Genomic DNA, 25,388 nt, shown 5'->3' on the forward strand with positions numbered 1-25,388 from the left:
GTGCTCCTTCCACTTCTAATACCTTGTGAGAGTGAATTCCCCACTTATCAGAGACTTCCATCTTGACTTTTATGCAATGGCTTTCTATAGGAGCTGACAGAACGATGCACTGAGCTGTGTGCTTTCCCTTTTTTAATTAGATTAAAATTTATGTTTTATTGTTTGGAAGTTCTCTGTCCCAGTTATGTAAAGAAGAAGGGGGGAATAAACGTGCCAATAATATACGTACATAGCTTCAAATCACACTTCCTGTTGGTTAAGGAAGTGTGGTCTATTGTGACAACAACATTTTGAAGGAGTCCTTATGAGAAATGCTGGCAATATCTCTAGGACTCAGGTGAAAATTGTGGTGGTGCTGGGACTCCTAATGCTTGCTCAAACAAGCAAGCATTAGCAACCCTGAATTCAGATTAGAATATGAGCCATTGAATAATAGGGGGTTTTTATTAATTGAAGAATCATGGCTCTAAATCGCACTGTAGCCACTCTAATTTGCCTTTCAATTCACAGAGCACTCCCAACAAGGGTGTGATGGCCTGGGACTCGGGCTCAGACTCGGAACCAGAGGAGACTCAGTCTGCACTGGATCCTTTGCTTCAGGCATCATCTGAACCAAGTCTGGGGCCTGATCCTGAAGAGTCCCAGTCTGCACAGGTTCTCCTGCAACAAATACCAGCTGAGCCGAGTCAGGGGCCTGAGCCTGCCCTGGCTCCAGATGCGGGGATTAGCTTGTTGCCTTCAGCTGGACCATCACTTACATCTGCTCCACTACCAATTTGGTCAGGGGAGGCTGAGGCAGCCCCTGGGTCCAGTAACCCACCAACATCTCCCGAGCTACAGAGACTAAGGGATGAGAGAAGGAGAGACCCGAGTACTCACAAGAGGAGTGCTCGACTTCAGGCAAAACAGGGAGGTGATTTCTTCCAGTAGCACCTTAAAGACCAACTAAGTTAGTTCTTGGTATGAGCTTTCGTGTGCATGCACACTTCTTCAGATACACTGTATCTTCAGATACCGTGTATCTGAAGAAGTGTGCATGCACACGAAAGCTCATACCAAGAACTAACTTAGTTGGTCTTTAAGGTGCTACTGGAAGGATTTTTTTTGTTTTGACTATGGCAGACCAACACGGCTACCTATCTGTAACAGGGAGGTGATTTGCCAGGGGATCAGGACTGGCCGCTACACCAACAAAGATAAAAGGCTGTTGGACCCCACCCCAGGTTGCGGGAGCAACATTGCTGTATGCTATAACCTGGCTGAGATTCTGTACCTGTCCTTTCCTGGTTTCCTGCCTTGGCCCCATTGGACTGACTCTTAGCAGAACCTTCGGATTCTGGACCTGTCCTGGACTGCATTTCACGAGTTACCCCTGGGCCCAGCACAAAGGGGAAGATGGCACATTTGGCTGGGAGCAGGGCTTGCCAACATGCCCCACTTTCTCTCATATGATTTTTCATGTTGCAATTTTTCTAAAGGCAGGAGAATCGTAGACCAATCAAATTTAGCTCTATTTGCCAGGGAAATAAAATGATACTTTTATTGGGGGTGCGCCAGGAAAACTCACATTTAAAAATTTTAATTATGCCTTAATAGCAAAGTTGTGAATCAAAGAAACCTCAAAAACATCCAGGATGATGACATTTCACTGGTGAGACATTACATGTAATGTAATGCTGTGCTGTCACCTTAAAAGATGTACAGTCCTATTTCAAAATTCCATTGGTATAGGAGCCTAGAGATTATAGGAAACTAAACTCACCCACTGCTTCCAAACTGTGCAATATTTGAGGCTAATACTATTTTAAAGACCCTGGATGCCACATTTGATCCCCCCCCAAAAAAAAAACCTCACCTGATGTCAGCCAAGTATATTTTAAATTGTTCCTGGGTACCATACTCAATACTTCAAAGCAGATTCTTATGACTGGCTAATATATAAACCCTGCCTTCAATCTGCTTGTGCACACTAAACACACACACACACCAAAAAACAGAGTCAAAATTGAGTTCTTTGCATGATGTACTACAACACTGATTGCATTTGCTTTGATCAAAGATGATTTTGACAAGAGTTATATTGCATTTGTAAATCAGCAAAATGTTCTTAAAACGTTATTAAAACAAGGTTATTGAATCTGATGGAGGAAGACTGATTTTTCTTTACTTAAAAAGCCAAACAAAACATCCAATCCGACATGGTCAAATGCAGCCTTTGGAAAGAGCATGTCATCTCCATGTGTTCTTTTGCTTTGTTCATGGCATGCCATTTCGGGAGTACACAAATTAGCCCTACTTCCACCACCTCACAGGAAGAAACTTCAGACCTCCATGCACAGAGATCTGTCTTAGTCAGGCTCCCTGTTGCAGGGAAGATTCTAAGCATTGTCAGCTGAACATTCTTAGAATCCCACTTCAGCCCTTCAAAGAACATGTGAACATCAGAACTGGAGCATTGGGCACAGGGTACAAATATCCACCCTCTCCTCCCCAGTTAGCCCTCACAGTTCTATGAAATGCCTGAATAAGGCTTGAATATCCTCCTGTTTTGATCTTTCAAAGTAGTGCTTTCAGACAGAAATACTTCCTGAAACCCTGTTAATTTTTAAAAGCCAATTAACGGTGAGGAGGTTTCATTTTTTTACAATCCTGCTCGCTACCGTTATTTCATCTGTCTTCAGCTGCAAGGATGCCCCCCCCCCCCCACTTTTAATTCCTGATTTTGCCACGTTCTGAATTATCTAAATTGCTGAAATCACACATGTGACTATCACATAGTGAATATTATTGATTGATTGATTGATTGATTGATTGATTGATTGAATGAATTTGTATACTGCCCTACACCTGCAGGTCATAGGATATGACAAAATGTCATATATATTTCACATATTTGGCTATGTGATTATATCATTAAAGGCAAATGAAGTCAATTAAGAGTGAGGACAATACAAACACTTTCAGAACAATCACTGAAAAGTCGCCAAAATAAAGTTGATGTTTGAGTCTGCCCAAAGTGATCATTAAACACACACACACACAGAGAGAGAGAGAGAGAGAGAGAGAGAGAGAGAGAGAGAGAGAGAGAGAGAGAGAGAGAGAGAGAGAGAATACTACCATGTTTGCCCAAGTTTTATTCCATTTATAAATTTGAAACCTGTGGTTATCACAAAAGAGATATAATGTGTCTTACAGGGGTTAATTCAATGGCTGGATACAAATGTTTCCCAAATTTTCCAAGCTTCACTGACATACAGAGCAACACTGTGTGTCAGAAACATATCCTTATTCAGTCAGTAGCAGTAACGCCTGGTTACAAGACGTCAAGAACTGGCATGCAAAATTTTCCCTGGAAACTCCATGCGGTCTTCACAGTGCGCAGTTACCTAACTATAAATCCTTTGTAAACATCCCTTTCAAGTAAGCCTATGGCTGCTTACACACTATACTTTTAAAGGACATTATTTCCTTCAAAGAATTCTGGGCAGTGTAGTTTATCCCTTCCAGATTTACAATCCCCGGCAACCCTTAAACTGCAGTGCCCAGGATTCTTTGAGGGGAAAATGTTTGTTCTTTGAGTGAGCTTTAAAAGTACAGTGTCTATGCAGCCAAAGATATTGCCTAAAAGGCCAGTGGAGCAAAATGTAATAGCAAAACAGAGCAGCTTTCTGAACATGATTTGCAATTTTAGAAAACAAAGACAGTACCACAACACCCTCAGTTTCTCCTTTCTTGTAATTTGAATCCACTGGTTCAAGTCCTGGCCTCCAGAGTGGGAGGAAACAAACTTGCTACATCTTCCATGTGACAGCCCATTAGATATCTGAAGATGGGTATCATATCTTCTCTCAGTCTCCTCTTATCCAAGATAAGAGAATGGGAAAGCAATAAATGGAGTGGCTTGAAAAGAGTCATAAAGAGCCATGCCAACTATCTTGTGGTCCCCGTGGCAAAACTATGCCATTCTCGATTCAAACATCAGTTTTTTTTCTAACCATACTAACCATTCTAACCCTGATATACCATACCCAACATTGCATTGCAATCAAATCATGCAAGCAGCAATTCCACAACGTGCTGTCAAGCAAAACAGTCTGCAAACCCACAGGATAATTTGTTTTAATGAGCAGATCCTCAACATTCAAATGCAAATTGCTAATCAAAACAAACTTTCCAAAGGAGGGGGGGGGTAAATTCGCACAACAAGAAAGCTAACGCTAAGCTCTCTAGCAGGTGTTGGGAACTTGTGGCCCTCTAGTTGCTGATGAACTACAACTGCCATCATCCCTGGCCACTGGCCATTCTTGCTGGAGCTGATGGGACTTGCAGTTCAGCAACATCTGGAAGGCCAAAGGTTCTACGGTATGTTTAGTATGGCTGGAAACAATAAAATCCAAAAAAAGCTCAACAAATCTGGGCAATCCTCCCCCCGCCTAAAAAAAGGTTCACAACTTTGTCAAATCTCCCCCCAAAAATCTCAACAACTCTGGGCCATCTCCCCCCCCCAAAAAAAAATCTTAAATTGGAGTCTTCAAAAGTAGGGGGCGTCTTATACACTGAAAAATACGGTAATTCATTGATCAACAGAAATTTCTTTCATTAAAGTAGGGGTAAAAGAATTTTGTGGAAATAGGAGCATGGGGTGGGATTGTTGTTGGTCATAGGTAGTAAGAATTTCTATACATTATATCTGTATCTTTCTAACAATATCCAGAAGAAAACTCCCAGTGATGTTTTTCAATCTCAAGCTGATTTGCAAATGTAAAGAACTGAATTTAAGATTGGTAAAAACTGAGAAACCGAGAGGAACCAAAATTTACAGATTCACTCATACCTAGTCTTGACAATGACTTCAAAGTACAACAGCCCTGGTTATGCATTCGTTGTCTAGAGCAATCTTTGAAGGGATAATAGGAAGGCACTGCATCACACCCAAGAGTTTGGACCAATTAGATCAATCCCAAATAGCACTAGACAAGCAGTTTAGCTACGTTTAATGGATTGGAGACACTTGAATTCTTTCAAAGGGTTGTTTTGGCCCTGAAGCAATCAGAGAAAGGCGCAGAAAGACTCTGGCTGTTCCAATCTGTATGATACTAACTGACAACAGCATACAACCAAAATAGCTGAAAGCAAGGGAGAATGAAGCCTTTAATAATTCCAGGAGTTTGGAACCAGTTGCTGCTGCTTTTAATGGCAAAAGCTCTCTGGTTAGAACAGCTGCACGGTGGGTTGAAATTAAACAGGTGCTGCTTTCATCGGGTAAGAAGATGCTCACTGTGAGCATTGCACCTTCTGAATCCCTACCACCAACTGCAATGTATGTGTTAAAAACACAGAGCCGCTGTCCAAAAAGAAAGAACTGCAAGTCTAATAATCATATCCTTTTCAGGCTAAGGGGATGAGGTGGAAATCACCTTGTGCTGTATTGATTTTTCTATTACAATGGGAAGTGTGACCATAAATCGAACAGGGGATCTTTGACAAGCAGGGTCTTTCTTTATAGGCTCCAGAAAGTAACTAATTCTGGTTGCCCAAGTAGGTGGCATTATTGTCACTGGTCTGAAATAATTCACACCCTGAAGCGATCAGCTTCATTTAATGGGCTTTAATCTAAGGCAGGATTGCCAGATTCCACATTCTTGGAGGAGGATCCTCCACCAACCAGCGGTCCCTGAGCCAAAAATGTGTTTTGCCACTGAAACTGACCTCATTGTTGGTCAAGTTCTGTAGCATGAGTGGTCAAATGCTATATAACCTGAAAGATAATCTCGCCCTCTATATACTCATCAATCACTGTGCTCTGCAGGTGAGCCTCTCCTGCAGAAACCATCTGATGAGAAAGTCCATTCTGCACAATGTAGCAATCAGCCCTTTAGCACTGTGGCACCTCTCCATATAATTGCCTCTCTTAAAATATTAGACAGGCATCATCTCTGTTGTCTTTTTACAGTGGTACCTCTGGTTAAGAACTTAATTCGTTCCAGAGGTCCGTTCTTAACCTAAAACTGTTCTTAACCTGAGGTACCACTTTAGCTAATGGGGCCTCCTACTGCCGCCACGCTGCTGCTGCACGATTTCTGTTCTCATCCTGAAGCAAAGTTCTTAACCTGAGATACTATTCCTGGGTTAGCAGAGTCTGTAACCTGAAGTGTCTGCAAACTGAAGCGTCTGTAAACCGAGGTACCACTGTACTGCCTACTGAAAACCTCCCTCTTTCAACAAGTTGAGATTCTTCCCAGTCTGCATTGGTACTGGAACTGTTTCTAAGATCTTTTTATTGCTTTATCACTTGTTGCATGCTACCCTGGGCTTCTTTGGGAGGAAAGGTGGGATATAATTTATTATTATTATTATTATTATTATTATTATTATTAGAAGGATGTTGAACCTGTTTCCATCCAGGCGACTGACTTCATCACCAATGACCACTGGTCATTCTGCCTAGGCCTGAAGGCTGTTGAACAACATATGGGCAGCCATCTAGAGAACATGCTCTATAGTAAAGTTGGTGATGCCAGTTAGAATTCAGGACTTTGGAATTATGAAGTAGCTCATGTTGTGTCTTTCCACAGAAAAACTAAATGGTGATATCTAGCCAAGCCATATAGCAGGCCCATTCAAACCAATGGATTTAAATATCTCCAATCCATTTATTTCAGTAGATCAACTCTGAATATGACTAGTGTTGAATATCACCCAAAGAGAAACGTTGCATTGTGTGTGTCAAACTTGCTCCTCTCACAACCTGCAAGTTCTTGTAGAATTACAACATAGGCTACAGTTTAGGCATAAGTAAACATATGTACAAGAATAAACTATTATTTCCCATAATGCTGATGATTTATAACAAATTAAATACCTGATGAACATTAGTTGATGCATGTGCATCGCTACGCCAGTAATCAATTCCAAAAAATGCCAATTTTCATTAAAGAGATTACACTTTTGTCTCCCTTCCTTAGACATGATGAAGGGTGTTCATTTAATCATAATGGCACATTGCTGCATTCTTGTCTCCCATTCTTCAAGTGTGGGAGTTCAATAGTCCCTCTAATGTTTAACAAAAAGAACTCTAACTGCAGTGATCGCACAGCCTGTTATTTATAGGTTTGGTACAAAATTATTTTTGTATAAAGAGGGTTTTCTTCCAGTAGTTATTTCTGATAGCTTTCTTAATATTTCGCTTTGCGTATAGACAAATTACCATCGATAAAACAAAACAACAATCCCAGGTGCATGTATTCTTCCAGCTATGCTCTGTTGTTCTTCTGCCATTCTGACATCCCTTGGGGGATATGCCTTGTATATTTTCTGGCAGGAGCTGCCGGTTTTTAAATGAAGGTAAGGAATTACATGCAACAACCCCCCACCATGTTTTTCAAACAAATTTATGGCTTTCCTTGGATCTTACTACAGAAGCTCATTTGTGATCCTGCAGGAGAATAAAATAAAATATCCAAATCCAAGAGATCGGAACTTCAAGCAGAATATAGTGGGAGGAGTGATTTAAAATGGCAGCATTCTTTTGAATGAAAATGCTCTCTAGAATCAGCCATTTCATCACCAAGAGCTGCAGCACGTTCATCCTTTTAGTAAAAGAAACATCATTTTCCTTCTTTAATTGCTGATATCCAAGTCTTTAATCTAAAATGTTGTTATTATTTTTCTCCAAATAGGTGACTTTCTCTTTCCTTGATGTCTGTATTTTTCCTTTGATTGCCAACACACTAGATTTTAATTGCTTATATTTTTAATTCTCATGTGCATAATTGCACTCCCGCAGTTGGCTGCTGTTGTTTTAATTCAAACAGATTGGGGGGGGGGATTGAGCAGAGTAATCTTAATTCGCCATTAAGGTATTAAGATGAGAGGAAAGTCAGCAAGCAGAGTGACTGCTGCACCGGGTCCTGCCATTTTGCAATAGCCATGGTAGGTGGGTGGGAGAGAGGGAGCAAAATACCTACTTCAGCCCCAGGGATGGTATATTGTCAGGTTGGTTCTTTGAGCATGGGGGGGAGGGGAATGCAAGAGCTTTGGATCCGGCAGATACACATTCACCCCAACATTCACTCTGGAGCCAACTGATGATTCCCAGGTAAGATTGAATTGAAATTGAAATACTTTATTGTCACTTGTACAACTTGTATACAGTGAGATTACATGAGCACCCCCCACTCGGCTCTCTTAGTCTTAATTCCCCTCGTTTACTGACGCACACCCACCAAACCAGAAAGTCAGTTGCCCTGTTGTTATCTTTTCATTCAGCAGCCTAACAGCCCACAGATAGAAGCTGTTCTTTACCCTGTTGGTGTGACTAATCATGCTTCTATATCTTCTGCCTGAGGGCAGGAGATCAAGAAAGTGCCTGCCAGGGTGTGAATCATCCCTGAGAATTTTCCTCACTCTCCTGAGGCAACGTTTTTCCGCTATTTCATCCAGCGGATTCATGGGACAGCCCACAATATCTTGTGCTGTATTCACCACCCTCTGTAGGCACTTCCCATCAGTTGATGTCAAACCAGTGTACCACACCGTGATGCAGTATGAAAGGACACTTTCTATTGTGGACCGGTAGAAGGAGATTCACCCTCTATTGTGTGGGCAGGGCCTACCTGGTCCAATCCCCTGGCAAAGCCTCCCCAGGTGGGATTGGGCAATTGGCTGAGGTAGGCGGAGACCTCCAGGTATCCAGCCTGGGGAGGGCGAAGCCAGGCTGTACTGCCAGGAGCCGCGTAGGGTCCGGTGGGCTGCACACGACCACACAAAAAGCAACCCCATTTGATGTGGGAAGTGGTCATTCACCCCAACCAGTGCCCAAACACTAGCCGGGGGGGGGGGGAATTATGCTTACAGGGACCGCTAGAACATTAATTGCCAAAAATTGGCAAAAAGAAATAACACCGACAAAAAAAAATGGCAAGATAAATTGTTGGATTATATCAAATTGGCCAGATTGACAGAAGCTATAAGGGATCAGCCCAAACAAAAATTGCAAAAAGACTGGGGAAAATATAGAGAATATCTTAAAAAGCAGTGCCCTCAAATTGATACTTGAACTTGTTTCGATTAACTTCCGCAAAATAAATGAAGGTATGTAAGTCAAAAACAGAAAGAAAAAGAGGTAGTAAAGAATTAAGAGGGAAACAGTTTACCAAAAATGAAAAGAGAACCGTGTTGAGGGTGAAGGAAGTCAATTGGGGGGGGAAGAAAAAATGAAGTATAGTGCCAGAGCTGCCCAAGGTCCCAGCTCACAGAGGACCAACGCCAGTTCTTGTTATATACAAAAGTCTTTATTAAGGTTCAGTTTCGATTCCAAAGCCGCGGCGCGCAGCTCTACGTCTCAACCCTAGACCGCTGAAGCTCCGTCTGAATCTCCTCCCCCCAGACACCAGTTCAAGACCCTAGCCTTGCTCCACCTCCTCCTTTGCTCCTTTCTCCTCTGGGTCCGTCTGCCCGCCGGGGTGTTGCCCTTTCTGGACTCTTCTGATGCTGAAGAGTCCCCGGATTCTTCCCCCTGCCTCAGGCGTGCTTTAGGACCTGACTCCCAATCCTCGCTCCCAGCTGTCCCGCGCGTCTGTGCATTTGAACTTGGCGCGCGCGCCCAACCGGCAACCTTCCTCCTGACCGTTACGCTGCTCCTTTCACTGCTTCCCCCTTCGGGGGGGCTCGCTGGATCTGACTTCCCCTCTGTTCCCTCACTCAGCGATAGGGGCGTGGTCAGCCCTGACTCATCCTCTCTTTCCCCTGGAGGGTAAGCCGGTCCTGACACATGGGACTCTTCCCCCCCGCTACGTTCTGGTGGGGAAACTGGTCCCGATCTCCAGCTGCTGCTTTGGGAGTCACCGCTGGTCCCTTGCCTCTGGTGCATCCCTCCCGGGACCCCCCTTGCTCTGGCTATCAGTGCTCCCTTCTGGGAATCTTCCGAATCACTGGGCAGGCTCATGGACTCTCTTCCCCCACTGTCATCCTCACCTACGCTGCCCTCGGATTGTTCTCCTTCGCTCTCCGCTTCCTCTTTCCCCTGTGCCTATGCTCCTGAACCCCTGACATATAGTATATATATTGATGCTCATTTGTTTGTATAAATTTTGTAAGTAACAATGTTTTAGTTGTATTTCTCTGTTTATTTGTTTTTGTTTTCTGTAAGTTTTAGTGTTGATTATGTATTATTATTTTTATGTTTAATGTGTGTATGTGTGTCGTAAAATAAATTTTTTTTTGGGGGGGAGAAAAGAAGAAGAAGAAGAAACAACAAACACTACCTGAGGCCTCCAGCTGGCCAACTCTGACATAAATGGAAACTAAAAATTACACACAAATCAAAATCTGTGATGGTTCAGGGGGGAGAAATCCAAAAGCCACAATTACTTCAAAAGTTCAGGGTTATTTTTCTTGGCTTTTGTGGTTCCAAACTAGACCTTTCCTATTAGGTACATAATGTTGACTTACAGCTGCAACACTCAATAATAATCTGCTTGTATGTCAGTCAGTGCAATAATAGATTTTTAGCTACCTTTGTTACTTTCTGGTATGTTTCTGAATGACAAATCCATTTGTCGCTGTCAAATAAATCCAGTATTCTTATTGAAGTATTTAAAGCCACTCACCGAGGAAGGTAAAGAAAGAAATCACATGCAATTGTGGTTTTTTAAATTACTTTTTAGGGGAATTATGCTAACAACCCCAAACTCTATCAGCTAATGGTATGATATTATATGGCTATAATATCCTTCATAGTGTCTTTCCACCTTCTAGGCATCTTCTATTGGTGTAGATGGCCAGTTGAAACAATAGTTTATACTGTGATGCAATGAGTGAGGTTGGTGGTGATAAAGCCCCTGTAAATGTTTGGTTAAGCTCCCCTGCTGAGTTGAGCCATCCATAGAAATTCTATTTTAATAAGGTGATGGAATTTTATTTGCAGAGGATGGAATAGCTCATCTCTGTTGTGAACAATTTTTGTTTAAAGTGAAATTTGAAGTGAATATTTGATTATGCATTTGGATTCATTGTAAAGTGTTTCTCTAACTAAGATGCTGAAGTTTGGTCAACAAACAAATGTTTGCTTTGGCATATCAGAAAAAATTAATGATAAAAACTGGTTTCTTGATGGGAAGACTTAATTGGAAACTGGTAATTGATGGTTGAGTGATAGTGGAAAACCTCATTTTGTCTAAAATTGCTGCTTTGTGTCAATTGTGTGTGTGTGTGTGTGTGTGTGTATTCCTCTCAACATCAGTTTTGTAATGTTTATTTTTGCCACTGCTGCTGGCTTTTGTCATGCAAATACTAATCTTGTAGGGAAATGTCAGCCTATGCATCTTTTATACAGGCTTGATTTATTTCATGTAATAGAGAGTAACGTGTCATTCTGTTAAAAATTAAATGTGTTTTTAAGGCAATGCTCAGGCTTATGCAATATTCTTAAAGGAACACATTCCCAATGCAATCCTTTATGTGTCTACTCTACTTAGAAGTCAGCCCAAGCCATTGAACTAATTAGAATTTCTTCTCATGAAATTGTATACAAGATTTCACAATCACTTTTATTAGATATCTTTCTCCCGCAATGCATTTTTCCAAAGCCAAGTCCTGTCCTGCACCCCTTAATATGTAAGACTCCAGGTCAAACTGGATAAAGCTCTTGAGAGACTTCTGAGAAAATAACCTCCATCAACAAATGCTGAATGGGTGTGAATAGGATAACAGAGACACACCCCATTCATTATTCTTTGTTTTTCTTTTGTAACCAGTCTCAATCGTTGATTCAAATTTTCATTTCTTACTTGTTACCAAAACAAAATACTTATTTATATTGTGAAATTGAAAAAACAGAAAAGATGAAATGGTCTGGCAATTTCCTACACCAAAAAAAGAGGAAACCTCTTTAGTCTCCATCTTAGTCCACTACGGGAGTATGTATTAATCAGTAAATAACCATGTGCGCAAGGTGAATTACATGTGACTTCCCCATCCAATCAGCATCACCCACTCCTCAGGAGGGTGCTGATTAAGCAAGAATGACCCAGGTGATTTGCCTTACCTATTGGATTAATTCATGCACAATTCCTAGAAGTTCGACCATGAGGAAGGGGTCCCATGTCAGTGTGTGGAGGGAAAGGCAATGGGGTCTTCTTAGAGTTCCTTGTGGAATGATGTTATGATAAAAATGTGCTAACTTGTATTTAGTAACTCATGTACATCCACTCCCATGAACCTACTTTTATGTGGAAGTCTAGCCACAGGGTCACTTCCTGGTGGAAAATTCTCCGTTAGTTCATCTTTAATAGTAGCCAGATTGGTGTGAATCTTTCCTGTTTCGTCTTGCAGCGCTACATACTGCTGGGCAGAGTAAAATAATGAGCATGAAAAATTATTCACCTTCATGAGTGAATAACGATTTCTGTTCAGGTGCCATATATTCACTTTCAGCTGCATGCCAGGGACACATATGATCTTGTGCAAGGTTGTTGAGAATAAGCATTCCCTTGCATTTCAAAAACCTGGTCAAGCAATCAGCACAGCAGCAAGGCTCACTTTCCAGAATCCAGATTTAACCCTCTCCACCGGAGAGCTCCATTCCTCACCCACACCTCAATTGCTGTGCACCTTCTGCAGCTGTTCATGCCAAGAGGTGCTGAACTGCAAATAAGGCTTCTAATTCTTCAGAATCAAAGGCTGCCTCGGTAATGACAAAGCAAACACAGGGTAATTTTAGTGGCTGCCAGTCTTGTTAGATGATTTTATACATCGCTTGAAGCCCCTGCATTAGTCTGTTTAGAATGACATGGCAACTTGTGATTAGATAGTAAATTTACTGTTTGAATAGGACGAGCGTCAGGAGGGTAAAAGGGGGAAAAAAGAAAAAGAGGAAAGAGGCCAACAGCCGAGTTCCAATTTCCAATATAGTCTGGCACGCTCCATTGCTCCTGAACATCTCTGAAGCAAAGCACTATAGTTAAGCTTTTGCCTGGTATGAAGGGCTAAAATTCACAAGAAGAATTGGAAGCGAATTATCACCAGAGGACCAACTATTCACATTATTTTCAGCTTTGTCCCTTGATGACAAAATATGCTTTTGGTACTTCCTGATAATGGAAGGAAAGGCAGAAATAGAGAAACAATTATTCCTACCTCCTAACTGTAAAAATATTTACATTTCTAAGAATGTGTGGTTTTTTTAAAAAATGTGAATTTTTCAATTTATATGTTACCTTGTTAGTTTTATCCTGCAGCATACTTGATGTCTGATGGCAGCATGCTTGATGTCTATCCCCAGACTCCTGTTTATCTCACACACAACTCAAGAGAGATGGTGATTTGCTCAAAGTCAAGCAGTCAGATTTATGGCTAACCTGTGGGTTAAACCACTGAGCCTAGGGCTTGCCGATCAGAAGGTTGGCGGTTCAAATCCCCACGACGGGGTGAGCTCCCGTTGCTCGGTCCCTGCTCCTGCCCACCTAGCAGTTCAAAAGCACATCAAAGTGCAAGTAGATAAATAGGTACCACTCTGGCGGGAAGGTAAACGGTGTTTCCATGCTCTGCTCTGGTTCACCAGAAGCGGCTTAGTCATGCTAGCCACATGACCCGGAAGCTGTACACCGGCTCCCTCGAACAATAAAGCAAGATGAGCGCCACAACCCCAGAGTCGGTCACGACTGGACCTAATGGTCAGGGGTCCCTTTACCTTTTTACCATTTTAACCTTGTTCTCCCCAATTCAAGTCCAACATTCTTGTCGCTGTGCTACTCTGGCTCTTTAATACTTGGGACCAGATTCAACCAGCTGGTGCCTTAGCATAAGTCAGTGCAAGGACTCCCATTAGCACAACATGGCTTCCCCTCTGGAAGGGAAAGAGCTTGGGTAGATTTGAGGGATTATTTGATAGATTATTCGGAGTGCATGGGGAGAGGGGAGTGTGGCCTTTTCATTTCAATGGGACAAGATGGAATGGGAAGGCAGAATCTTGATTGGAAAGTTGCTTTTATTTTATATTTTACATAACACGTTTATTTTTAAGCTGTCAGCATTAGGGGGTGTAAGAAAGTGGTAGGAGAAGCCAAAGAGAAGGAAAGGATAATTGTTTGTGTTGTTTTAATATTATTCTATGCTACTTTGCAAAATAAGCATCAAGGCAGCTTATGCAATAAAAGAATAGAACAAATTTCATAACAGAAAACATTAGCAACTCTGAAAACAATAAAAGAGAAGATTAAAAGCTAGCAGCAATGAGTTTAAACATTTAAAAAGCCTGGAAGAATAAATGGTATTCAGCTGTCACTGAATAGATAGTAATGTAGGTGTCGGGTGAGAATTTCATAAGCAGGGACCACCACAGAGATGAACCTGTTCCCTTTATTCACCAGCCATGTTTCCACTCACCCTGTTCAACAGAGATGTAGCTTGGGCTTTATTTTCAACCTCTGTCTCCTGTGTTCCTCACAACCAACCTTTCAACAAGCAATGTTGCATCTTCCTCCAAAGCATTGAAAAGAATATGGCCCATCAGCAAGAGCTCCGTTCTCATTTAGTCTACTGCAAGTTTCTCCTCCCTTGACTTCCATTCTCTTGCCTTGCTTCCCTTTTGATTATCCAGCCCTCTCATGCTAAAATCATCCCTCTGGCCCTGAATAAATCCCTGCACTGGTTTCCTGACTGCTTCTGGATCCAAGTACAACAGAAATCACCAATGAGGGCCTCTAGATATTGTTGGACTATGACTCCCATATTTCCTGCCCATAGACCACGCTGGCTGGGGCTCATGGGAGTTTGTAATACAACAGCTGGGAGGCACCATGCTGGCTATCCCTGTGGTACAGTGTTTTCTAAACATGGGTCTCCTGCTGTTTTTGGACTACAACTCACATCATCCCTAGCTAGCAGGACCAGTTGCCAGGGATTATGGGAACAGTAGTTCAAAAACAGCTGGAGACCCAAGTTTGAGAAACACTGCTATAGTACAAGCTCCTTGTCCTTGCTTTCAAAGTCTTCCATACCCTTGTCCCTCATCTCCCCAGTCTTATTCTCAATACACCCCTGCCTCTGACCTTCACTCCTTGATCTCTACCACCACCAGTTGCTAAAAGGTCTCCTGCTTCTTCAAAAGACTCTGTTATTTCTCCTTACTACCATCCCACCCTTCAAAATGATGGGCGTTTTACTAGCAAATGTAAAAATACCACCCATCGGGGTGTCTCTCCCCCCCCCCACACATTTTTGTAGACATTTTTCTTCTGTGTTATTTTTGATGATTGGAAATAGCAGTAAGCCCCAGCTACCCTTTCTCTGCCACAAAGGAAGTCAGGAAGTCTCGGATAATTCATTGCACTGCTATTTCTGCTACAGGAAGCCCATTGCTTTGTAGTTTTTGACCTAGGTTCTGCATTGAGATGAGCATTTTTACAACCTGAGCCTTCACTTAAGCTCATGAGTGGGGTAGCCTCTCTTCAGTAGCCCAGTCATAAATGAGCCAGAAGCTATGGGAAAGGTAAGGTACACAGAGGTTTTTACAACCATATAATTAGGAAATCACTAATGAGAGTATGGGAGAGATACAAAGACTTGCTAGAACAAAAGACTCCTTGGTGGCTTTCACCACATGAAGCATTACTGCTCAAACCACTTGGAAAGAAAGGAAAATGGCTTACATATGCTGACTTGTAAAAGGACCAAGATGGAAAATGGAAATTAAGAGATTATGATGATCAGTTATGATTAAATGGGCACAAGATATAGGGCATAATATTATGTTGGAAGACTGCAAAAGGTTATGGAAAACTGACTTAAAATTTACAGATTGTTCCTTTTCTGAAAGAAATTGTATGAAGGTGATGTATAGATGGTATATAACACCAGTGCAGCTAGGAAGAATGTATAAAAGCAGTTCAAATGCGTGTTGGAAGTGTAAAGAAAAGGAAGGGACCTTTTACCAAATGTGGTAGGATTGTAATGAAATTTAAAAGTTTTGGCGAAATGATATACAATGAATTGAAGAAAATGTTCTATCTAACATTTGTTAACCCCCCCCCCCCCCGGAGCATTTATGTTAGGGATTGTAGGAAAAGACCTGCCAAGGAAATTGAAAAATATCTTCATGCATGCGACAACGGCGGCAACAGTCTTAATAGCACAAAGGTAGAAGAACAAGGAAATCCCGACAAAAGAACTATGGCAAGAGAACTGACGGACTACGCAGAATTGGCAAAATTGACACATAAGCTATGGGACAAGGATAACTGTGACTTTAAAGATGAATGGGAACCTTTTACAAAGTACTTAAAGAAACAACAAAATGAACTGGAATCCTTGGCAGGTTTTGAATAAACACTCACAAACATTTTTTTGACAATGCCCCTTCCGAGCGTCTGGAGGAGGGGGGGTTGCGGGATGACGACCCCGCCCACGCTCGCTCTCGCGAGGCTGGCTCCAGCCTCGCGGGAGGTTTCAGGGATTCCCTATTTAGCATATCCTCTGATGCCAGCCAATCGGCTGGCGGCAGGGGCGTGGCCACAAAGGCCACTTAAGGTCGGGGCAGCCCTTGGCTCGCTCCTTCTTTCCTCCGAGACGTCGAGGTTTTCCCACCCGCCCGCCCTCTTAGGTTCCCACTGACCTTGCTATGGGCTTCGGCTGGTCGCCGCAAGGGGCCTGGTAGGAGTTTTTCCATTTGGCAAATGGTTAGGGGCCAATGCCTAAAGCCAATACCCTTCTTTCCTGTAATCAATAAAGTTGTGGCCATTTTCGCCCATTAACTATAAATTTCCGTGTCTGTGGTCTTCTTCTATTCCTACCGTGGGGGGGGGGGAGGGATAGCCACGCAATAGCTAATTGGATAAATTAAGGATCTATACAATTTTGTAACATGCAGAGAATAACATTTGTTGATAAACCAGAGAGAGGAGCTGAGGGAAGTCTGGGGGGGTAGGGGAGGGAGGCTACTTTATGGGGAGGGGGACAAGGGGGGATTAAGAATGATTTTATATATAAAAAAATGTCTTGTTGAAATTCCTAATAAAGATTATTAAATAAATAAATAAATAAATAAGGCAGAAGCAGAGAACTGGGGAGGGGGCATTCATTTATGTCTTCATTGGTAGTGACAATGGGGCTTCCAGAGGTCCCAGAATGCCTGACAAAATCAAATGTACATATTTGCTAGCTGTTCAGAAGTACTGCTTTGCCTCTATGCACAGTTTGTCTTCTTTGTGTGATCTCAGCCAATAAGGGAACACGTTGTGAACAAAGCCCTCTCTTTGAATAAGAGGGGATAAGAGGGAACATATTCATCTATTGCTGAAACCACCTGGCTGAAGTGTCTGTATTTCTGCAGTGGTTACAAGGAGTACCAGCCTTGTTTTATTTGGCAGTGAGCCAATGCCTCTCCTTCCCTTCCACCACGAACAATTTTGCACACTGTTCCACACTCCCTCCCAGAAGGAAGTCGCAAAAGGGCATGCTAACATTTGCAAAGTTGAACCCCTACACATCTGGATGGCACTCTTCGGTTTCCAGCAGCCTTGTGTGGCTGTAGAAATAGCTCAAGGAGGCTGACGCTTAAAAGAAACTCAAAAGCACAATTGCTTCATCTTTCTCCTTTGCATGAGCATTTTCCCCCCAAAAGAAAACAGACAACAAAACTATCGTGGGGGCGACACAAGCACTGCCATGAACCTTGCTTCTTCTATTAAGGTGCCACTAAAATATCGAAGAGACAGCTTTGAAGTCATGGCATCTGTGGCCCATGTCATGGCCCATGGCCCACGTTATCTCACCTGCTCTGTTACAAGGGACTTATGAAGCTCCTAGACAAGGTATGAGAAACCTGGGGCCCTTTGGATGTGATTGGACTCCAGCTTGCATCAGCCCCAGCTAGTATACCCAATGGCCTGGGATGATGGGAGTTTTAGTCCAGCAGTGTCTGTAGGGCAACAGATTCTGCACCCTTGTCCTAGACAAACCAGGCCCTCTCATTAAATAGAGTGCAATTTCCCTGAGAAATCCTTCCCTGGCTTAGAATGGAAACCAAATTCTAAACATGTGCAAAGAGCTCTGGAAGATGTTTTCCTGAGTACAATGGTACCCCGCAAGACGAACACCTCGGAAGACGAAAAACTCGCTAGACGAATGAGTTTTTCGTTTTCTTAGCCGCTTTGCAAGACACATTTCCCTATGGGCTTGCTTCGCAAAACGAAGCTTGCCCCGCAAGCTCCAGGGATAGCGGGGAAGCGCAGCGCGTCTTCCCCGCTGTCCCTGGACCCCTTTTGAACCAAGGGGCGGCAACGGGGAGAAGCAATCTTCTCCCCTCCCTCTCCCCTCCGCGCGCGCCTTCCCCTCTGTCCCCGGAGATTGCGGGGCAGGCAACGGGGAGAAGCAATCTTCTCCCCGCTGCCCCTTGCTTTAAAACAGGTCCGGGGACAGAGGGGAAGGCGCGCGGCGCTTCCCCTCTGTCCCCGGACGGTCTCCATAGGAACGCATTGATTGATTTTCAGTGCATTCCTATGGGAAACCGTGCTTCGCAAGACGAAAAACTCGCAAGAAGAAAAAACTTGCGGAACGAATTAATTTCATCTTGCAAGGCACCACTGTACCTAAGTTTTTTAATGCATGTTCCTGGAAACCTTGCATCCAGGGCACTTATGAGCATGCTTAGCAGTATACCATATACACAGAGTCTTCGGATGTATCGTTCCCAGGGTGTCTCAAATTCTTACTACTCAGATGTCCTGGAAAACTGCATGACCTGGGATCTCCAGCACCTAGCACCCTGCCATTTCATTTATCCAGGTACCAAAGGGAAAGAGAAGCCTCACAGGGAGGCCTCCTGGTTGCCTTCACTGCTAGGTATGTTTTGGGTGAAAGGAAGGTGGCACTGTAAGGACAGAGGCTCAATGGGGTTGAGAGACACATAACGGACTGCCAGTGTTTTAAGACCATGTAAAATGACTTTTGCCTAGCACCAGCTTCATATAATATAGGCAGGTGGTTAAAAAACTATTTTATTTTCTTGGGTTTTAATCAACACACTGTGGATGGTTTTTTGAGCTGCTTTGGAACTGCTCTCATTATACTATGTATAGCAATGTGTTGTATTCTCTGCTTTATTGAATGTGTACGTAGTCATTTTACAGCATTTATAATTAAGAATGAAAACAAAAGAGAGACACATAAAGGTCCCCTCATGCTACCAATAATTTTGTTGAGAACGCAATAGAGTTTCTGGATTTTGGAATTGTGCTTGGGGAGGAAACCAGAAACATTTTTCTGGAAGAAAAAACAACTTGCATTGCTAAACAATCCCTATACTTGTTCGCTTGGATAACTGTCCCATTGAGCTCAATGCAGTTTGCTGCCTAGTAAGTGCACTCCAGATCAGAGCCTTAAACACCCTTTGCACATGAGGGGAAGACCACATGATGAAGGGGAAACAGAGCCACACCACTGCTCCTGCCACTCAAATCATACAGCTTCCCTGGCCCTGCCTCCAATGTCTGTGTGTTGTGAATGTCTGCAGGAGTGAAGATTACACTAGAGGGCCTCATCTCATGTGGAAAGTCTATGAGCATAGGCTTCACCACTGTTCAATGTGTGTCCAAAGGAGCTGCATGACATTGTGTGCCCTTGGAGGCAGGGGCAGTGATGCAGCCCAGATGCCCAATAATCACTTGAAGCTGCCTTTGCGTATTTAACATGTAAAAGGAGCTTTACCTGAGCCCAAATCTGAATCAAACTGAGAGTTTGGCCTTTGGTACCCATTTCAGCTGCAGCCTGATAGTGAAGAGTGAGTGACAACATAGTCCGGGCGATTTCTTTTCTTTCTTTGCGCAAACTGGTTTGCTTAGCTGTGGCAGAGGCTTAATGTGTGCAAAATGCCTGGAAGACACAGGCTGTGATTGTCACAGCCATCTTTGGAAATCTCATCTTGCAAGGATCACATCCCTGCTAAGTGCATGATTATTTTTCACCCGCTCGAGAAATCAAGAAATGCTTTAGGCAAAATGACCTTTCATGGGAAACAGAGCTTGCTGGCGTGTATGTGTAGACAGAGAGGTAAAAGCATAGCTATGGATATTTCCACCTATGTGGTTTTCACAGCGCAGTGATCAAAACGATTGTTGCAGTTTGTATAAGCATCATTATCTGCAGCTGGCTTAATGGCTCATCATCATGCTCCCCTTTCACAAGCACAGACGCTTCCCGCCTAAGAGCTAACACAAATGAGTGGAAGACCCGCGGATTGTATTTGTTGCTGGGCTGAGCTATTTCTTATACTCAGACCATATTAGTATGGAGGAGAAAAACCAGAGAAATACCTTTTCCTCTCAAAGGGAAAAACAGAGATATCTGTCAGTTGACTTTTCCGTAAGTAAGATGCTCCCTCCACACCCTAAACTAAGAAGGAAAAGCATCTAAGGCTACAATCCTATACGTTTGACTCAAAGTAGTATACCATGACAATCAGCGTTATTGTTCTTTATTCAAAAGCACACATCAATCCTTTGGGAGATCAAGCATTACTGGGAAGCATGATCCTGATGGTGTACATCAGGTGTGTATGGGGTGTTAGGGGAGAGGATGGGGGACATGTCCTCCTACTGAGGATGTTTGTCCACCTTTGGTCTCTACCCTGCATTTACCTCTCACCTGTGGCTTCCATAAGCTGTCAGCGTGTGACAGTGGCCACAATCCAGGAATGGCTTTGACTGGCTGGCTAAACCAGGTGAGGGTAGCCAATGGTCTCAAACCCTTGGTGAGTCAGGGACTTCCCTGCATGTGAAGACAGGCTCTGATGGATTGAGTGGGCAAGGCCAATAGTGGGTCCAATGGTCAAGAAGACAGTTTCTGCACATGATACAGAGGGTAGTGGGAAGCAGATGGAGCTCATCAACCTGGGAAGGTAGCCTACCTTGGAGAAGGAATACTCCTAAATCTCCACTGTCTTGTGGGATACCTTCTGGAGAAGAAAATGCTAAAGAGTGATGAATGGTTGCAACAACAACAACAATATCCAACCACCACCACTGATTAGTTACAGCATCTCTGTACCTAGCAATAAGAATGCTCAGTGCTTCTGCGGACTACCTGTAGGGATATCTACACACCTGGTGGGTGAGGACAGCAATAAGACAGTACAGTCCAAGTTCTGCAGCTCATCCTCAAAAGCAGAGGGCTAGCCCAATGCCCATGTGGCATGATTAGCTCTCTCTTTTCAATGGATAGAAGGGAATATATCCCCACTTGAAGAGAAAAATCTGCGACAGCAGAGATAGATTGCTGGCCAGGAAAGGAAATCAAGCAGGGAGATTTGCCTCCAGCCTGTCAGATCCCTTTGCTGGATCTCCTTACCCAAAAGACATGGGGGAGCCCCAGGCCCTAGGACAGGGAAGAAACTGTAGGGCAAGGCTGATCTGGAGGGACAGTAGAAACCATGTACTAACTTTTTCATGATAAAAGTTACCTGCACCCATTTTTTCTAAGTCAGCCTAATTTACTGAGCCTCTGTGCTATAGCCCCTTCCTCGCTCCTAAAGGAAAAAAGGGGGGACTGATCTAGGCATTTATTACACACACCTCTGTATGTTGTAACAGGACATAACATCATAAGATCTGAAAAGAAGCAGATGGAACTGCCACCATTTTACATAATCTGAACAAGAGATATTGTGGGCACTTTGTTTTTCTATTTCTTCCTCTCTCTTTCACATACAGACACACAGGCAAAGGTGAAGCCGACTACTTTTACGGGAACAAGATAATGACACTATCGTGTAGGAGATTCTCTGGAGCAAGGAGTACCCAAGAGGGCAGGAGATAACAGAGTCATCCAGTGTAACTCTACAGATGCTATTTTGTGTGGAGCATAGATTTCAATCTCACAGAACATATTTGTTGTCCCACAGATACCTCCTGCACAATTCATGTTGGTCTCTGAGGTTTGCTATCAGTTTGTGCCACACCATCAATGGAATCCTGGTGCTTAATCAGATGGGAGCATCGCTCTACCATCCTCTAATGTTAAGATTTCTGGAGGCGTGTACTCTTTCCATCCATTCACATTAACTACCCATTTAGCATACATGCAGAGTAGGTAAGAAGAGTACTCTCCCCACTTTCTATCTATTAACACAGAAATCCTCTAGTGTTGCATCAAGTGAAGAGATGGCTACCTTTTGGATCACTTGCTTTCTCCCTAGGGAATACTGATAGTGTTTCTAGAGCTGACTGAAGATGCTTTCTCAACAGCACTTGATGGTTAGGAGATGTTTATTTACAAAGCAAGCCACCTCTGGCCAGGGAATTGTGGGTGGAAGCTGCCATAGGAAGCTATCAGGTGACTGGTCCATCTAGGCTAGTGTCCCTGCACTAACCAGCAGCAACTCAGAGAGGGTCTCTCCAAGCCTGGAGATTGAACCTAGAAGTCTCTGCATACAAAACAGATGCTCTACCATTGAGTTTCAACCCTACAACCAGGCTACCCCTACTGCAAGAAATGTGTACGCATGGCCCCTCAGCATCACCCCACAATTTAATGGGGTTTTTTCTTCTTTTGACTTGTTCAGGTCTGTAGAGGCATGAGGCTCACAGTGGACGCAGACACTTTCCCTGTCCAGTACCTTGGACAGCTCCTGTGAAACTCCCCGGTAAGTTATCTCTGCAAGGAACTAGAGACAGTGGAGGCCTTACGCTGATCAGACCTGGACTGTGGTAGAGTGTGATTCCTTTTCAAAGCTTAACAACAACCCCACATAACTTGATGGGCACTATTACTATGTAATGCAGTTCATAAGTCTGTTTACATCAGTAGCTAATACCAGAAGCAAATGCGGGGGCGAGGGGGGGAGAGACCAAATTTTGGTGTTGCACAGGGTGCTGCTGAAATTTGAGACCCCAGGGTCTGCCACTGCTCTCATATACCACATTAGAAGTCATGGCTTCCTTAAAGGAATCCTGGGAATTGTAGTTTGTGGCTTAAAAAAAAGAGAGAGAATATTTCAATTGAACAAACTAAAAGTGAAAGTGAATAAACAAAGCAAAACCGTGCAATTTGTTGAGTGCCAAGTGTTGGTAGGAGACCCCTGTGCCCCTCACTGAGCTCTAGTTTCCAGCGTGGTTTAATAACCAGTCCCACTTCATGGGGCACTTTGCAAGGTGCATATGTGGTCCTAGAGTCCCACAAACGAAGCAAATGGAAATTTAAGCATGCTGAGAATCCTCTGTTGGGTACCCTTAACCCACCCCTGAACTACAATTCCCAGAGTTCACTGGGGGAGAGAGAATTATTATTAAACCAGCTTTTATGCAGATAAAGTTCCAGAATGTCAGTGGACCCATCCAAACATATCGATGAACCCCAAGCTCAAAATCCATACCTGCTTTGGGAATCAGAAAGAAGTGCTGGGGTGAGGGATTGTTTTTGATAGTAAAGAAAACATTGCACGTACTGAGGCCGAGTACAAAAACTGTGATCTCTATTAAAAAAAACGTTAATTATGGAAAATCCAGGCATAATTCATGTTTGTAAAAGGAGGGGGCAAAACCCGAGAGCTAATGAGAAGCAAATTGGCCAGAGCAAGTTTAGCAGTGGCATTCCCTTTTAATGTTCCAGCTGCCATCCTTTCTTAAAGCCGTGCAGCTGTATCAAATAATGACCTGCAATTTGTAATATGGGTGTTTATTATTATTTTTTTCTTTCTATGTTTCCCCCCTCCCCTTAAATTAATAAGGTATCTCTTGTAATGAAACTAGTCTGCTGGGAAGGTTAGCTCAATTGCACCACCCACTGGGACAAAAGTACACAGCGTTATAAACCTCAATGCAATCAGGAAGACATTCATTCTGTGTTAGAATGTCTCTCTTTACACTGCCTGTGCAGTTTGCTGCCGTCGTTCCTCTTTCCTTATCCCCACTTTGCATAAGACACAAAGGAAAATGTCTCAAGCCACCGTCATCTGTATTCTTCTATAGCTGCAAAAGGCAGGTTAAGACACAGCGTGAGAGACTGCCTCCTGGATGTATTTCGATTGAGGAATGAAAAAGGAGAGCATTTCTGCTTTTATGGGAGGGTATATACCCTCCCCCCTTTTCTTCCTCACATTACAATGAAGGGCTTAAGTGATCTAACTGCAGATCATTTTTTATTTATTGGCGAGAAGGCTTCCCTTTCTGGCTTCTGTCATCTCCGATTAGTAAACACCAACGGCTCCAGGAATATGTTGTCTGTTCCGTCACCGCAACCCACAGAATCGAGCCATTTGAGAGACAGAGCGAGTGAGCTGTAGCATGGAGGGAGCAGAAGAGAGGAAGGGAAGCAGACACGGAAGTTCACCCTGTCAAACTTGGAAAACTGAAGGGACCACAAGGCATGCCTAATGAAAAAATCCTGCTCAATCTACACAGGTGGGATGCTTTCATGTCAAAAGAGCTTGCCCCTCCTAATATGTCTTGCTTCTGGACCATTTTAACACAAGTATATGTAACATGCATCTGTAATATTACCCTCTCACACCCCACCCCCACCCCCCGGAAAAAAAAACCCAATGAAAGGCAAGATTTCAAGGTCACAAAGCAGGGAAGAGCTTTGAAATTAAATGCTACAGTAAGGGGAATGGTTAAAGGGCTCCTTTTTATCATCCATGTGTTGCTCTCTGGGTTAGGGATAGGGGATTCAGTTTGCATTTAAATGCAAATTGATCTAATATGTGGACCCAAACACAGCTGCCCTTCAAAATTCATGCTTCTCCACATTTGGCAATGCAGTTCTCCCATGAAGTAATGTGTACAAAATGTGTTATAAAGGCAATTGCCCTTTTTCATGGAGTTTGTGTCAAAGCATGCATTGGCCAAGTCTGCATAAGCCCATCCTGCCCCATTTCTCCCTCTTCCAGGTCCAAAAGGAGCCACACATTGGCAGCTGGGTGTCAATCGGACACACCTAAAATGGTTGCCACTCGTATTGCGTGACCAGGCGCGACCAGGCGCAACAGTCCCAACTCCCAGGGAACATAGGAAAGGAAATAAAGACTCTGACAACGTTATGGAATTAAAATTAGGCCTGAATGTAGGAAGACCTTGGCTTAGATCTTGGGCTTGTATCCCTCCCAGCCCCCCAGCCGGGGGGAACTGGGGCTCAGAGGGTAAATGGGATATGGGAGTGCTCTGCAAGACATAAGTGTAACAGGCAGCCCATCCCATATCCCCGCATGCAGGGTAGTTCACTGACGACCTTTCAGTGTATGGCCAGTGACATCCATATATATAACTCCTTTAAGAGGGGGACCCTCGAATCGCCGCCGCAGGGGGGTGAGTCACCACTACACACACACACACACACACACACACACACACACCTTATAGGGAAGAAAAGACTAAAGGATTCCACCCAAGGCCATAACC

General features: G+C 43.4%; 1 long non-coding RNA gene across 2 annotated transcripts in view; it reads left to right on the plus strand.

Annotated features, from left to right (window-relative positions):
• The window catches only part of LOC309371245, a 45,864-nt gene extending 20,849 nt beyond the window's left edge, over positions 1–25,015 (plus strand). The window contains exons 4-7 of one of the 2 annotated variants that reach the window (XR_014168962.1): positions 21,705–22,083; positions 22,556–22,636; positions 24,183–24,392; positions 24,881–25,015. This is a non-coding gene — a long non-coding RNA (uncharacterized lncRNA). The remainder of the gene's footprint in view (positions 1–21,704; positions 22,084–22,555; positions 22,637–24,182; positions 24,393–24,880) is intronic. The other variant, XR_014168963.1, reaches the window with a different exon arrangement.
• The last annotated feature ends 373 nt before the right edge of the window (positions 25,016–25,388 follow it).

The sequence above is a fragment of the Podarcis melisellensis genome (assembly GCF_964234715.1).
Source record: "Podarcis melisellensis genome assembly, chromosome: 5".
Lineage (NCBI taxonomy): Eukaryota > Metazoa > Chordata > Lepidosauria > Squamata > Lacertidae > Podarcis > Podarcis melisellensis.